At 41.2% G+C, this 13,209-nt stretch overlaps 1 pseudogene; it reads right to left on the bottom strand.

Annotated features, from left to right (window-relative positions):
* Positions 1-6,130: 6,130 nt before the first annotated feature.
* On the bottom strand, positions 6,131-11,257 carry LOC139448050 (E3 ubiquitin-protein ligase TRIM45-like; annotated as a pseudogene).
* Between the last annotated feature and the right edge of the window lie 1,952 nt (positions 11,258-13,209).

The raw sequence follows: 13,209 nt of genomic DNA, 5'->3' as shown, positions 1-13,209 counted from the left end.
ACTGGCAGTGTGCATTATTGAATATGTTGCCTGCTACGCGACGCGTCTGCAGACGTTTTGAGCTCTGCAGCCGAGACTGCTGTTGAGTTCCAATGCTGTCGTTTGTGTAGCCGCATATAATCTTGAGGCAGGCACTGTCGTGTAGAGTCAGGGTAACCTAGTAATCTGATTGCTACGTGCCACGCTTAACCTCTTTATTGTGTTCGCTGGTTTTGTTTCCAAAGTATTTACGACATTCAACGTATAGCCGACCCCTGTTGTCATAATAATCATCGCACATATATAATTTTGGGGAGACCACCTTTCACGGTCGTGATCATAATATTTTCGATTTATCCAATTATTAACCATAGCGCTGTATTAATGAATTGCCAGGACTTGATATCGGGAACATACACATATTGACACATTAATTCTGACACATCATTCGTCGCGCCGTGGACCCTAAATATAGATATTCGTATTAAGTGTCCATGGTCGCGCATATTGAATATAAACAAAGATTGTATTGATAGTTTGCGAAGGGGCCAATATGTGAGCATATATTTACAGCAATTAGCTGAAGAGCGTCAGACATTGTTCGTGACGTCACAAACGATTTTATGTCAAGTCATCATAACCACATATCTCCTTGGCCCACTCAGACGATATCGCGTTAAATCCACCTTATTATCGAAATTTATTTCCTCCTGAAACTGACTGTGTGTAATAAATCGAATTACACACTCGTAATTTAAGCTGTCTGCTATGAAATATTCCCGAGAAGATCCGGGATAGAATAGTTCTTCAGCAACCAATGATGCTTGCCGTAAAAGGAGACTAACGGAATCGGGTGGTCAGGCTCGCTGACGTGGTTGATGCATGTCATCGTATCCCAATTGCGTTGATCGATGCTCATGATGTCAGTCACTGGACTGTCTAGTCCAGACTCGATTATTTACAGACCACCATCATATAGCTGGAATATTGCGGGGTCCGCCGTTAAACAACAAACAGACAAACCACGAAATAGTATCGTAAACGTAGATGGCCAAGTTGATTATCGGTAATTAGTCATAAGAGTATTTCATAGATGATCTTTTTTTAAATACCTTGAAATCGGACCCATCACACGCTAATTTATATATCCGTGCATTGTCAAACTGTATCCAACTCGATTATTTGCGACCGCTGTCGTATAGCTGGAATATAGCTGAGTCTGGCGTTAAACAAGAACAAAAAGAAAATAACTATTGATATGATAACTTGTTTTTGATGTATTACAATCGTGCCGTGAACATACTTCATATCCCTATATAGATGACGTCACCGTGGGATATTTTGGGATTCAATGGCGTTTTTTTCATATATCGATCGTTGCTTGCAATGGGCATGTGCAAAGCTTTCAAACTGATTTGAATTGAAAAAAAGGTGATAAAACATAATATTTAGTTATTGCATTAATATGCGTGTACAGCTGATCCAGTTTTATACTATTCAAATGAAATTAGAAAAAACCACATGGTTTCTTCATGTGACTAAAGTTAATCTGTCATAGCTGTAGGGTATTGCACCACACATCCTTCAAATTGTGGGTGTTCTTTCATTTGTTTTGAGTAGTATATAAACTTGACCTTATCGATCTGGAAAGTCTGTTGATCAGTATAAAATACACGTTCTTTTAACTGCTTTTCTCACGTTTTGTAAATAGTTTGTCAGGTACTGAGGTGCAACCATTTTTTTTTAAAAACCAACAAAAAAAAACTAGTCGCCCATATTGTCTAGACACTTTTAGCAAAGCAGTCAGATCTATAATGTGATGCTTTTTAGTTGTACGTTTTGTTTTGTCTTTATGAGTATCATAAACGAAAACAGACCCGTGAAGATCCGGGTTAGACTAGGTCCCTTCAGCAACCCATGCTTGCCGTAAGAGGCGACAAACGGGATCGGGTGGTCAGGCTCGCTGACTTGGTCGATGGCGCATGTCATCGCATCCCAATTACGTTGATCGATGCTCATGATGTCAATCACTGGACTGTCTGATCCAGACTCGATTATTTACAGACCGCCGTCATACAGCTGGAATATTGCGGAGTGTGGCGTTAAACCGCCAAACAAACAAAACACAAAAACAGAAAATCGCAAACTCCATGACATGGGTGAATCGGCAATTAAGTGGTCGGTTTACGGCATGGTCAGTTGACGAAATCCATGAAGATTTTGTGTGCGTGTGTGACGTACTGTACGAAACAAGTGTTTCATATTTTCCTAGAGAGCGCCGGGGAAATACATAAATTCTGACACGAAATGTCGTAAAATCAGAAGCATGCACACGATGCGTACTCGTACACGTACGTAGCAGCGGTGAAGTACTGTCGTCTACAGAAACCCAAATGAAGCCAACAATGATACGCTGTGACGTCATGAATACATATACGTCAAGAATATCTGTATTATGCTTGAAGAAAGTATCATGTTTCTGGTCCTGGTGTTTCTGAAGGTGATAAGGCCTTTGGGGCTTCCGTGTCCAAAGACAGATGTGTTACTTCAGGGCAGTTTAACACCATTTGTTTAAATTTGTGTTGACTGATATGTCATTGAGGGTTTAATTTGTGTGTCAGGGGTCTAAACTGATGGTTTACAGGTTGTGGTGTTTGACATTTGGTTCTATCTGTCTTAAGCTGTCTGGACATAGTTTGTCAGTGTTATCACACTGAACAGACATTTGCGCTTAAATAAATCAGAACTTAAATCTCAAATATGTATTGGTTTGTTAGTTTTATTTAAGAAAAGTAACCCTTCACAGCACCGGAAGTAGTCAAGATTTTAGTCACGTGACTTCTATCAGTAAAATGATTGGCTCAAACCCATCGTCTGCTGTAGCAGTATACTACTGTTACTGTTGTGGTGGACGATTACTTTTGGATTTTACCTTGGCTATTGCATTTTTATGCTCAATCATGTTGTGCATTTATGCCAGACAAAAAGTCAGAAAGGAAATAGAAACAAAAGCTGGAACGATGGTATTCCTCCTGAGAAAATAAAAATCGTATAATTATGGGAGCCCATGGGAGTGATTATTATCATTATTACACACGTCGGTCTTAATCATTATTACACGTGTCGGTCTTAATCATTATTAAACATGTCGGTCTTAATCATTATTACACATGTCGGTCTTAATCATTATTACACAAGTCGGTCTTAATCATTATTAAACATGTCGGTCTTAATCATTATTACACACGTCGGTCTTAATCACTAATACACATATCGGTCTTAATCATTATTACACATGTCGGGTTGGGTCATTTTTAGTCAATTATGTCGGCCTTAATCGTTATTACATATGTTGGATTAGTCATTACGTTGTCTATTGGAGGTAACAGCACAAAAACTAGCAACTAACATCCATATAACTTTGTTTAAAGTTACGATCACCTTAGCGCTACGATAGCTTTGTGGAACAGATCCCTGAATACTAAAGCTAGGCCGTTGTATGATATTAAATTGTGTAAACTTTTAATGTGTTTAAAGTATTATTCTGTTAATCGCAATTGAAGTATTCTGTGTACCGCGTAGATGTCTGCCTATTTACACACGGCAATGAAATTAAGAAAAAGCCATAAACGGCAAGTAATAAATGAAATACTAAACGAGGCCCCGTGTAATATTAATTCTATGAAACGAGTAAACAGTTCTGATATCTGACGAGTGAAATGGAGGTATTCATATGCAAACCATTAAAAGACTTGATGGACTGGCTGGAATACGATCTGTTTTTTGGAGTTCTCTCCCTTGTTATGCTGGGATTAATCAATGTGGCAAGATATGCTCCGTGAGACAGCTCGCACTAAACATACGTGACTGTGTAATGTGACACTTTGAAATAAGCTTGTACCAAACTCTACTCCCCGGGAGTCGGAATTCCAAGTACCCGAGTTCACTCTGAACCTTTACAAGTGCACATTCACCCGTGTATACACACACACACACACACACACACACACACACACACACACACACACATGCACTTTCGACAAAATACACTGAATAAGGATGTCTGTTTTAATGATTTTTTAAAAGGTGTTTCACTAAATGATCAAAGGTGCCTTCACCCTGCAACATAGCAAACTCTTTGAATTACGTCATAATTAGCTGACGTCCTGACGTTGTCAAATTACCCACATCTGTCACAGAACTTAAAAAAAAGATAACAGAGCTGCTTTGTCACTGGCGGGGACACCAGAAATGGGCTTCGCACATTGTAGCCATGTCGGGAATCGAACCCGGGTCTTAGGCGTGACGAGCGAACGCTTTAACCACTAGGCTACCCGACCGCCCCGATGCCAGTTGTGAAGGCAAAGGAGAGGGCAAATGGTGAGTAATTTCAAGCTCATTTTTAACACAGCTATAGTCTTCATCAAAACAGATAGAAGCTTAAACTTGAGTGACAGGGTCTTGGTGCGGTATGGTGATTCTGGTGGGTGATGGGGCAAGTTTGGATCTGGAGGGTCTCCCGAGGGTCTCTTGCGGATGGTTTTGGAGACTAGGTGGGCTGGGTAACCGTAGAGGGAAGTGGAGGTTTTCTTGAGGTGGTCCAGTTCACTGTTTAGGACACCAGGAGGGCATTGGATTTTGCACGTCGGGTGAGGGTGGTGATGATGGCTAGTTTTTTTCTGGAGATGGTGGCAAGAGTTGTAGTGGATGTACTGGTCTGTGTGTGTCAACTTGCGGTACACTGGTGTTGTTAGTCCATTATCTGTGATTTGGAGGGACACATCTAGGAATGGAAGATGTTGATTAGTTTCGGTCTCCACGGTGAACTGGATTCTCTGGTGCTGGGCGTTGAAATGTTTAAGGAGGTCTATGGGGTCGTTCTGTGCGTAATCGTGTAGTTTAAACCTTGGTGCACCTTTACAACAATATGTATTTTTCGCTTTTGGCAAGAACTTGGAGAGCAGTAATAACATTATTTACGCTAGCTTCTAGTGTAATCACTGATTTTCGCATAATTTTCACCGCTTTTTGGCCTTTTGTACCCAAAGCAATCTGTTTTGACAGATACTCGAGACTCAACTGTTCTCTGTGCTTTGACGTTTTATTATTAACTTACGTGGTCATGATGGTGAAGATCCTGGTATGGGCTTCCTGTCACATGGTCCTGACAGTTTTTCAGCTGATTGGAGACAACTGGTATCTGTATGAAGGACTTATTATAATCCCGGAAATGGACTAAAAAAACAATCTGTGTCTCGTCCGGAAAAGATTGCAGCAAGATACTTTTAATTTTTGGTATTTAGGTTCATAGTTTGATTCTACTAAAACTTTGTTTCTTAAATAATTGTATATCTAACATGAGTGAGTGAGTGAGTACGGTTTTACGCCGCTTTTAGCAATATTCCAGCAATATCACGGCGGGGGACACCATATCTAACATGAAAATACACATGGCAAACAGTACGTTCTCATTCTGCGCTGGTAGTGAGTGAGTGAGTATGGTTTTTACGTCGCTTTTAGCAATATTCCAGCAATATCAATGGGCTTCACTTGTTGTGACCATGTGGGAAATCGAACCCGGGTCTTCAGCGTGACGAGCGGACGCTTTAACCACAAGGCTACCCCACCGCCCCTGCGCTAGAAAGGTATCGTGTATATTTAACGTGTAAGAACTATGAACCTCTTACTCATTTCCACAGTAAGGAGTTAATTGGGAAGCAAACTTACTGTCTATTGGAATTTGAGTTCGCCTCAGTGTAGATTCGATACCTATTATTTTTAATTTGAAACGAACGCCTTATGGTAAAATATGTATCATCTATAAATTGAGCCACTTGAGGGTTTTCAGTAACTGTGCGATTGATCATCATCATTCACTTGAATAACTAGAATCAACTTGTTGGGGTTGCCTTATTGATCAAGCCTGGTCTCCTAGTGAGTTAAAAATCAAACCAATAACGATCAATTGAGAAGACGAAGTATCATAAGGTGTATTCACAATGACTTTGGAGAATATCCGATATTTGAGGTTTCAAATGATAATAACAACCTGTGATTGAAACAGTTATTTTGACGGCCGCATCACAGCGGAATCTAATATTTGCAGAAAAATACTTCTTTCTCAATAATTGAGAATTAATTCACAGACCCTATATGATGCACTACACACAATAAGCATTCAAATAAGCTATGATGTGGACGTGGGACTTTCGGGGGCATTGCCTCGTCAAAATACCCCTTCCGAATGCCCTGACATTTGGGTGACCACAAAATGTACAAGGAAATGAAGCTAAAACCGGGGACAATTTTCCATATAAACTTTAAATAGTGACTTCAACTTTATATCACACGAAGAATTATACAAAGCGAGAATCTTTTCTGGCGAATTTTAACCCAAAGCGCTCTGCATCCATCGTTTCTTATGCCCGTCAAAAGTAATGTTCACCCCGGAAACCAAGCTCATGTGAACTTTCGCCAAATGTCCATTGAAAACCCCAAATACAGGCCAATACTCTAGACCCGTTTCCATGTGTGTGAGTTGAACCAGCACACACCCTGACTTCACATCAACAATCGACACAGACCCTTCCATTGGATTGAACAAGAACCCATACCAAAGATCAGTGGCTGCCCCTTCAGTGTTCTCCAGCACGTTCTGCAAACACGTGGTGTCTCTGCCATGCTTTCGAGATTGGACACAGATGCCTCTATGAACATCGCATAGTGCTGCAAACAGCACGAAAGAGTGCACATTGCCACAAGCTGTTTCGCCATCGTCAATCGAGGCTTGGGCACATGCGCCCGTCTCAAACAACAGTAGACCTCCCGGGTTCTGGAGAGGCTCCAGGAACACCTTCACCTCCCAATACTGAATGTCAGATTGGGTGAGAGGATGACATGAGATGGTCCCTGAATAGTTTCGGAAACTGCCGTGGCTTCGTTCTTGTTGGAACTGTTTGTCATGTATCAAGATTTCATCATCTCTGATATGGACGAGGTCAGTGTTGAGTCTGGTTTTGTCCATCTTCAGAGGAGGAACTGGAAGGAAAGGAAAATATAGAGATGGTGAGAGTCGTTCTGTACAAGTAATGGGTAAGTATATGTTGACTAATTATTGACATATTTCATGTAAAGTGAGTGAGTGAGTTGGGTTTAACGCCGCTTTTAACATTATTCAAGTTATATCGCGGCGTGTCAGCTTAATGTGGGAGGAAAGCCCGAAGTGATGCAGGTCTCAGACGTTTACCACTTCGGTGAAACCCACGAGCACAAACCTAGAAACATAATCGGGGCGAACCGGGATTCGAACCCAAAATCATAGGTTTCTGGCGTGCCCAAGGGACACAACTCTGCATAGCTAATCCCGGCGCCTTAGACGGCTGGGCCACCTGTACCCCACCCCATGTAAAGATCAACGCGTTCCCTGTTTTTAGGATCGTTGAATACATGGAGAAATAATCTGAAACATTAACATCGAATTGGTGGTTCAGTTCCTCACACTGGTTTTCCATGGTTATATACCTTGTACACTGCTTCCAGCTGCGTGAAGCCCTACATCGCTCCCATTGTCAAAATATCTGAGTTACGGTTTAGTTGGTTACCTATATAACATTCAGAAAAATACTTACTTTGCAGGATATGGTTTCTACCACCGTTGTCCTTTAAAACAACATCTGAAAAAAATAGCATCAATGTTATTTTTACTGAGTAATTTGCTGATGCTTTTACTGCAGATTCGTTAATTATGTATGTACACTTCCAAAATTTTATAATTTGATCTTTCGGTGTGTAAGACGCAATATCGTGCATTGCAAAGTAATAGATATTCAGTTATCTTTGCACAGAATCTTTCATTGCATAAATGTTTTCTGCATAATGCTAATGACATTTCACCCTACAAACAGACACACGTAGCTTCATCCAAGGTCACTTGACTAGAATCGTCGTATTGTTCCTGTATTTATTAAGTCGCTCAATATATGACCACAGACAACCGATCCTTAACCATTAACATCATTAGGGTTGTACTGCCCACGAAAAGTATATATTATATTTCAAGTGAAGCTCTTTCAAACATATTTACATGGTGGTTTCTATTTCATCTGTGTATTTTAAACGGGTTGAATAAGCACAACGTATCAATATGAAGCACATTTTGAAAAGTTACAACTGTTTACCTGCTCCGATACGATTGGTAAATAATCCACCAAAGGAAGAAATTTGTTCCTGCAACCTTTGGAGGCCATCTCTGGAGAAAGTGATGGAATACTCCTGACTCTTGACTCGAGGTAATTCGGATTCAGCAACAGCCATAGTTCTGTTGTCAATTGTGTCCTTCATTGCAAAATGTTCAACAGGATGTGACAAAAGGTTCAACTTTTGAATAAAGTCAAGGTTCTGTGTCAGTTTGTCAACTTCTCCCTCCAGTGTAAGAAGTTGGTGATCACTTCTCTGTGTGAGGAACTTGGTGGATTCGTTGACCTCGATCTTTAACTCCTGTTCTCGGTGGTCCAACATCAGATGCAGCTTCTTGAAGGTGTACCCGATGACTTCTTCAACAGCATCTTGTTGTAGCTTCAGGCTTCGACCTATGTCTCTCTGGAGCGTTCGGCAACCCATCAACCTGTCCAACTTGGTCGCAATTGGACAGCTTTGTCTTCAAGGAAAGTGCGATGTGTGTTCCAGGCAGTTTCAATGTCCTCTGTCTTGCAGCGCACGTGTTCGGACACGACACACATGGCGCACAGTGGCACATTACAGCTGGAATCATGGAAGGTGACAGGGTGGAGTGAATGCTGATGACAGTATGGCATACCCTTCAAAGTTTGTGGAAACTTAGGCAAATCCTGCACGAGTATCACCTTGTGCTTCCGTGTGGCTTTCATGTCCCCGTGAGCTACCTGGCAATGTTCGCAGAGAAATGCTTCACACTCCTGACACCAGGACATAGCCTGGTTGCCATCTTCTCTGTTGGTACACAGCAGCTCATGCGTGTTGTGTACAGTGGTGGAGAGAAAGATTTCCTTTCTGGTTACAGCATCGATTGGAAATGAGGATTTGGGGAACGTTTCCTGACAGGAACCACACAGAAGCGTCCTATCGTTTTCTGTTTTTAGACAGTTTTCACATACTGAATGCAGACATGGGAGGAGAAAGGGGCCACTAGTATCATAGATATATGGCATTTGACACACTGTGCAGCTTGGAAGTCTTTCTTTGGCGGCCATTGGGGGGAATAGTTATAGTGTTGGAGAAGGTTTCTGTAAGCTGTTGATGCCTTTGTGGTTTGGTACCGGCACCTGGGAATGAAAAGATGCAAATAAGGCACATTGTTTCTCAGGACTCTGAATGAACATCTAATGAAGTTAGCAATGTTAAATAATTCATCAGCCTTCACTGAGTGTATTTTGTTAAGGGGGCACGGGTGGCCCAGTCGTGATTCGTGATTCGCTCTGCAGAGTTGCGTCTCTTGGGCACGCCAGAAACCTATGATTGTGGGTTCGAATCCCGGTTCGCCCTGATTATGTTTCTAGGTTTCTCAGCTACATACCCGTGCTCGTGGGTTTCACCGAAGTGGTAAACGTCTGATACATGCATCACTTGGGGCTTTCCTTCCACAATTGTGAATGCTGAAGTTTCAGTATGAATCCCTGTTAATTAGAAATGCTCGGAACAAATTTATACAGCTTATTAGCTTATCGTCAATATCATATCTTTGGAATGAAAAAATCATGTATTATGCGACCCACGGAAGTTCACCTACTAAAGTGACATGAGAAAACGCGTATGAATACAATGCTGGAGTGAACCGCCACGTTGACTATGTTGGTTGGTTGATTTGTTATTTGACGCCGCGCTCATCATTATTCCAGCTATATGATGGCGGTCTGTAAATGTTCGAGTCAGGACCAAACCATGATTAATACCATGAGCATCGATCCCAATTGCATAGATCGATGCTCATCTAGACTCGATTATTTACAGACCGCCGTCATAAAAGCTGGAATGTTGCTGAGTGCGGCGTAAAACAACAAACCAACCAACCAACCTTAGATACGTCCTTTCACAAGCGACAGTGTTATCAATGCGATAATTAAATCCGACTTCGAGTTGGTATCGCGATCCTATAAATATGTATGTGAGGTACCCTCATATTTTAATCAATGCATGTATGCAATGTTCACTTGCTCAATAACTTCCTGTCTAACTTCCTATGTAGTTTAGATATTGATAACACTGTCGCTTGTGAAAGGACGTATCTAAGGTTGGTTGGTTGGTTTGTTGTTTAACGCCGCACTCAGCAACATTCCAGCTTTTATGACGGCGGTCTGTAAATAATCGAGTCTAGATGAGCATCGATCCATGCAATTGGGATCGATGACATGTTTCAACCATGTTTCATGTATACATGTATCACAAAATGGTTTGCTTCCAGAAAGCAGGTGACGAACATGTACAGTAAAGTACGGTTATAACGAACTCAAGGGGACTCCTAATTTTCGTTCGTTATAACCGTAGTTCGTTATAAGCATATATACAGCATAACTACAGCGAATAGTCGGGACCAAAAACGTAAGTTCGTTATATCCGTCAGTTCGTTATAAGCGTGTTCGTTATAACCGTGCTTTACTGTACGTCCATTAACTCTCGACTTTTTTCCCGAACATGATTAAAATATTAAAGTGATATGAAGCTAATAAATATATATATTATAATATGATACATACCAAATAACCAAAATATGAAATTGGAATAACTTTGTGTAAATAGCTATTCACACAACGCAAGTTATAAGCCGTATAGTGTTGGCCCACTCATCGATACCCTCATTGGCGGCCGGGTCAACATGACCAGCAACAGTCTGCAGGCAGTTGTACCGCCCCTGTGGTTGTACCCGATAAACGTCACAAACAACTCCACACTTCACTGTATAGTTTACATACCTTCACCGATGCCCCTCAGACAAATCTCCTCGTAATCCCCCGGAGAACACATTCACCCATCATGGAACGAATATTCTTAACAATCTAAACTCATAGACGAGGCCGGAGGCTTGTGGCAGTTGATTCAGCAGAGACCGGAAAGTCGGCTATGAGTGGTCTCATGTGTTTTCATTGATTAACAAGAGGGTGTCTCTACATAACAGCCTATTCTACGAGTTAGTATATTTTAGTTATTATATGTTAGTAGTTACATGTGGTGCTTTGATTTACCTGATCACAGTTCTGTAATCCCACTATACTATCATTCAATTTCTGCGGTTGGCGAGTGGCGAGTAACAGGACGAGGGAACCGCAGCTATGCAAACAAGACCACATCCAGTTTATAACCTTTGCGCCCTTCGTTGTTTGCCTTCGTCAGTTATATTCATACACGCATAGCTACGAAGTCCTATGTGCAGTAGACGTGAACACACGCAAAAATCTCGACATGATTTCTCCATGCCTGAATGACTTGGTATAACTTACCCAAAATGTTGACGATCAACCCCGTTCAGGGCGTCCCAGGTCAACGACAAGAGTACATGATCGTCTGATCCGAAACCAGGCTCCACGAAGTCAAGATCAAACGGCCAATCAAATTGCTGCAAACTTTTATCAGGCTACTGGAGTTACGGGTCAAACGATTAGAAATCCTCTACATGCAGCACATCTCCATGTGTTGTGCCGCCCCTTACATATCGTCATATTGCCAAACAGACGTCAATGGCTTTGAGCAACTAGTATTCATTTGCATCAGAATTTGTCTAAAGTGGGAGATGTGTTTTCTTGTATTAGTTATTAGAAATAGATGGGCAGTAGTCAGGTGTGGTCTCCGAACGCGCTGAAGATGTCTGACATCTCGCCCATCCGCCCACCAGAACCAACCAAACACATAAGGATCTGGTAAAAGCTTATGATTATAAAAACATATAAATTTATATTATTGTTTAAGTGCCAATGAACCATGACTTCCTTACTGTTGACATTGATTGAAAGATGTTGTATAGCCCTGTTATATCAAATTGTGCAAATTCTAGATCTCGCTCTCAGACGTTAACAGTGAATGAAATTATGGTTCAAGTAGTTTATCTAGCTCCATGATTAAGCTTTCCATTCGACTCCCATCAAAATAACTCGATAATGTCTACATAATACATTTTTGCTTAAAGTGAATAATCTGTAGCGAATGGGAATTATTATCAACGTTCAACTTCACATCAACTTGTTCATAAGAATTACATTCTCTGGAAACAAGCGTTGATTAAAATATTTCCCCGTTTCTTTCTCCGCTCGTGTCAGCCATGTTTCACGCGCTGTGGTGACAGTGAGTGTTGTCGTAGTTCGTGTTGTCGAAATACGGAGTTATAAACTGATGTCCCCGATGCTGTTGGTTGCAATAGGAGCTGTGTGGTGATTTCAATGAGAACCGCCTTTATGACGATAGTTACTGCATGCATGTATATCCATGTGAATCTATTCCTTCGCACTTGAGAGCTATACACACGATATTACTCACATTAGTTCCGATAATGTTTCTTTTCATTCAAATAGATCGATGGTGGTGGTGGGGACAGGGGAGGGGGTCTGCAGTGGGGTATGGATATGTACCATAAACACTCAGCGCAATTCATCCTTCATCCAGAGATTTGCTTTGTGTTTGTTTTAACTTGTTTGCTTTTTGTTTAACGCTGCACTCGGCAATATTCCAGCTATATGATGGCGATCTGTAAATAATCGAGTCTGGACCAGACAATCCAGTGATTAATATCATGAGCATCGATTTACGCAATTGGGATACGATGACATGCATCAACCGAGTTAGCGAGCCTGACCACCCGATCCCGTTAGTCGCCTCTTACGACAAGCATAGTCGCTTTTTACGGCAAGCATGGGTTGCTGAAGACCTATTATAACCCGGATCTTCACGATTCGGGTCATGTCTGTAACCATGTTCAGTGGTACTCGGGTACACATCATAAGATATATCGTACTTAAGGTAGATTTATAGCTGTAACATTTGTTGTTTTAAAATACTGAGCGTCCCATCCTGTGGAGATTCTGTTAAGGATTATGCTATATTGTATTTCATAACATCCACAATTATTTTTATTATTGTGTGAGTGGTAAAAAGATGACCTTCACACATCATTTTCACTTATCTTACACATGCTCATGGCAAAATTAATACTATCGGCCTTTGAATGTGTTTGTAGTGTAAATAGGTAATACAATAGCTACCCCATTTTAA

Source organism: Haliotis cracherodii, unplaced genomic scaffold, assembly GCF_022045235.1.
Source record: "Haliotis cracherodii isolate W230 unplaced genomic scaffold, xgHalCrac1.p SCAF_7, whole genome shotgun sequence".
Taxonomy (NCBI): domain Eukaryota; kingdom Metazoa; phylum Mollusca; class Gastropoda; order Lepetellida; family Haliotidae; genus Haliotis; species Haliotis cracherodii.
Note: the sequence above shows the minus strand (reverse complement) of the source record. Positions and strands in the feature narration are given on the sequence as shown.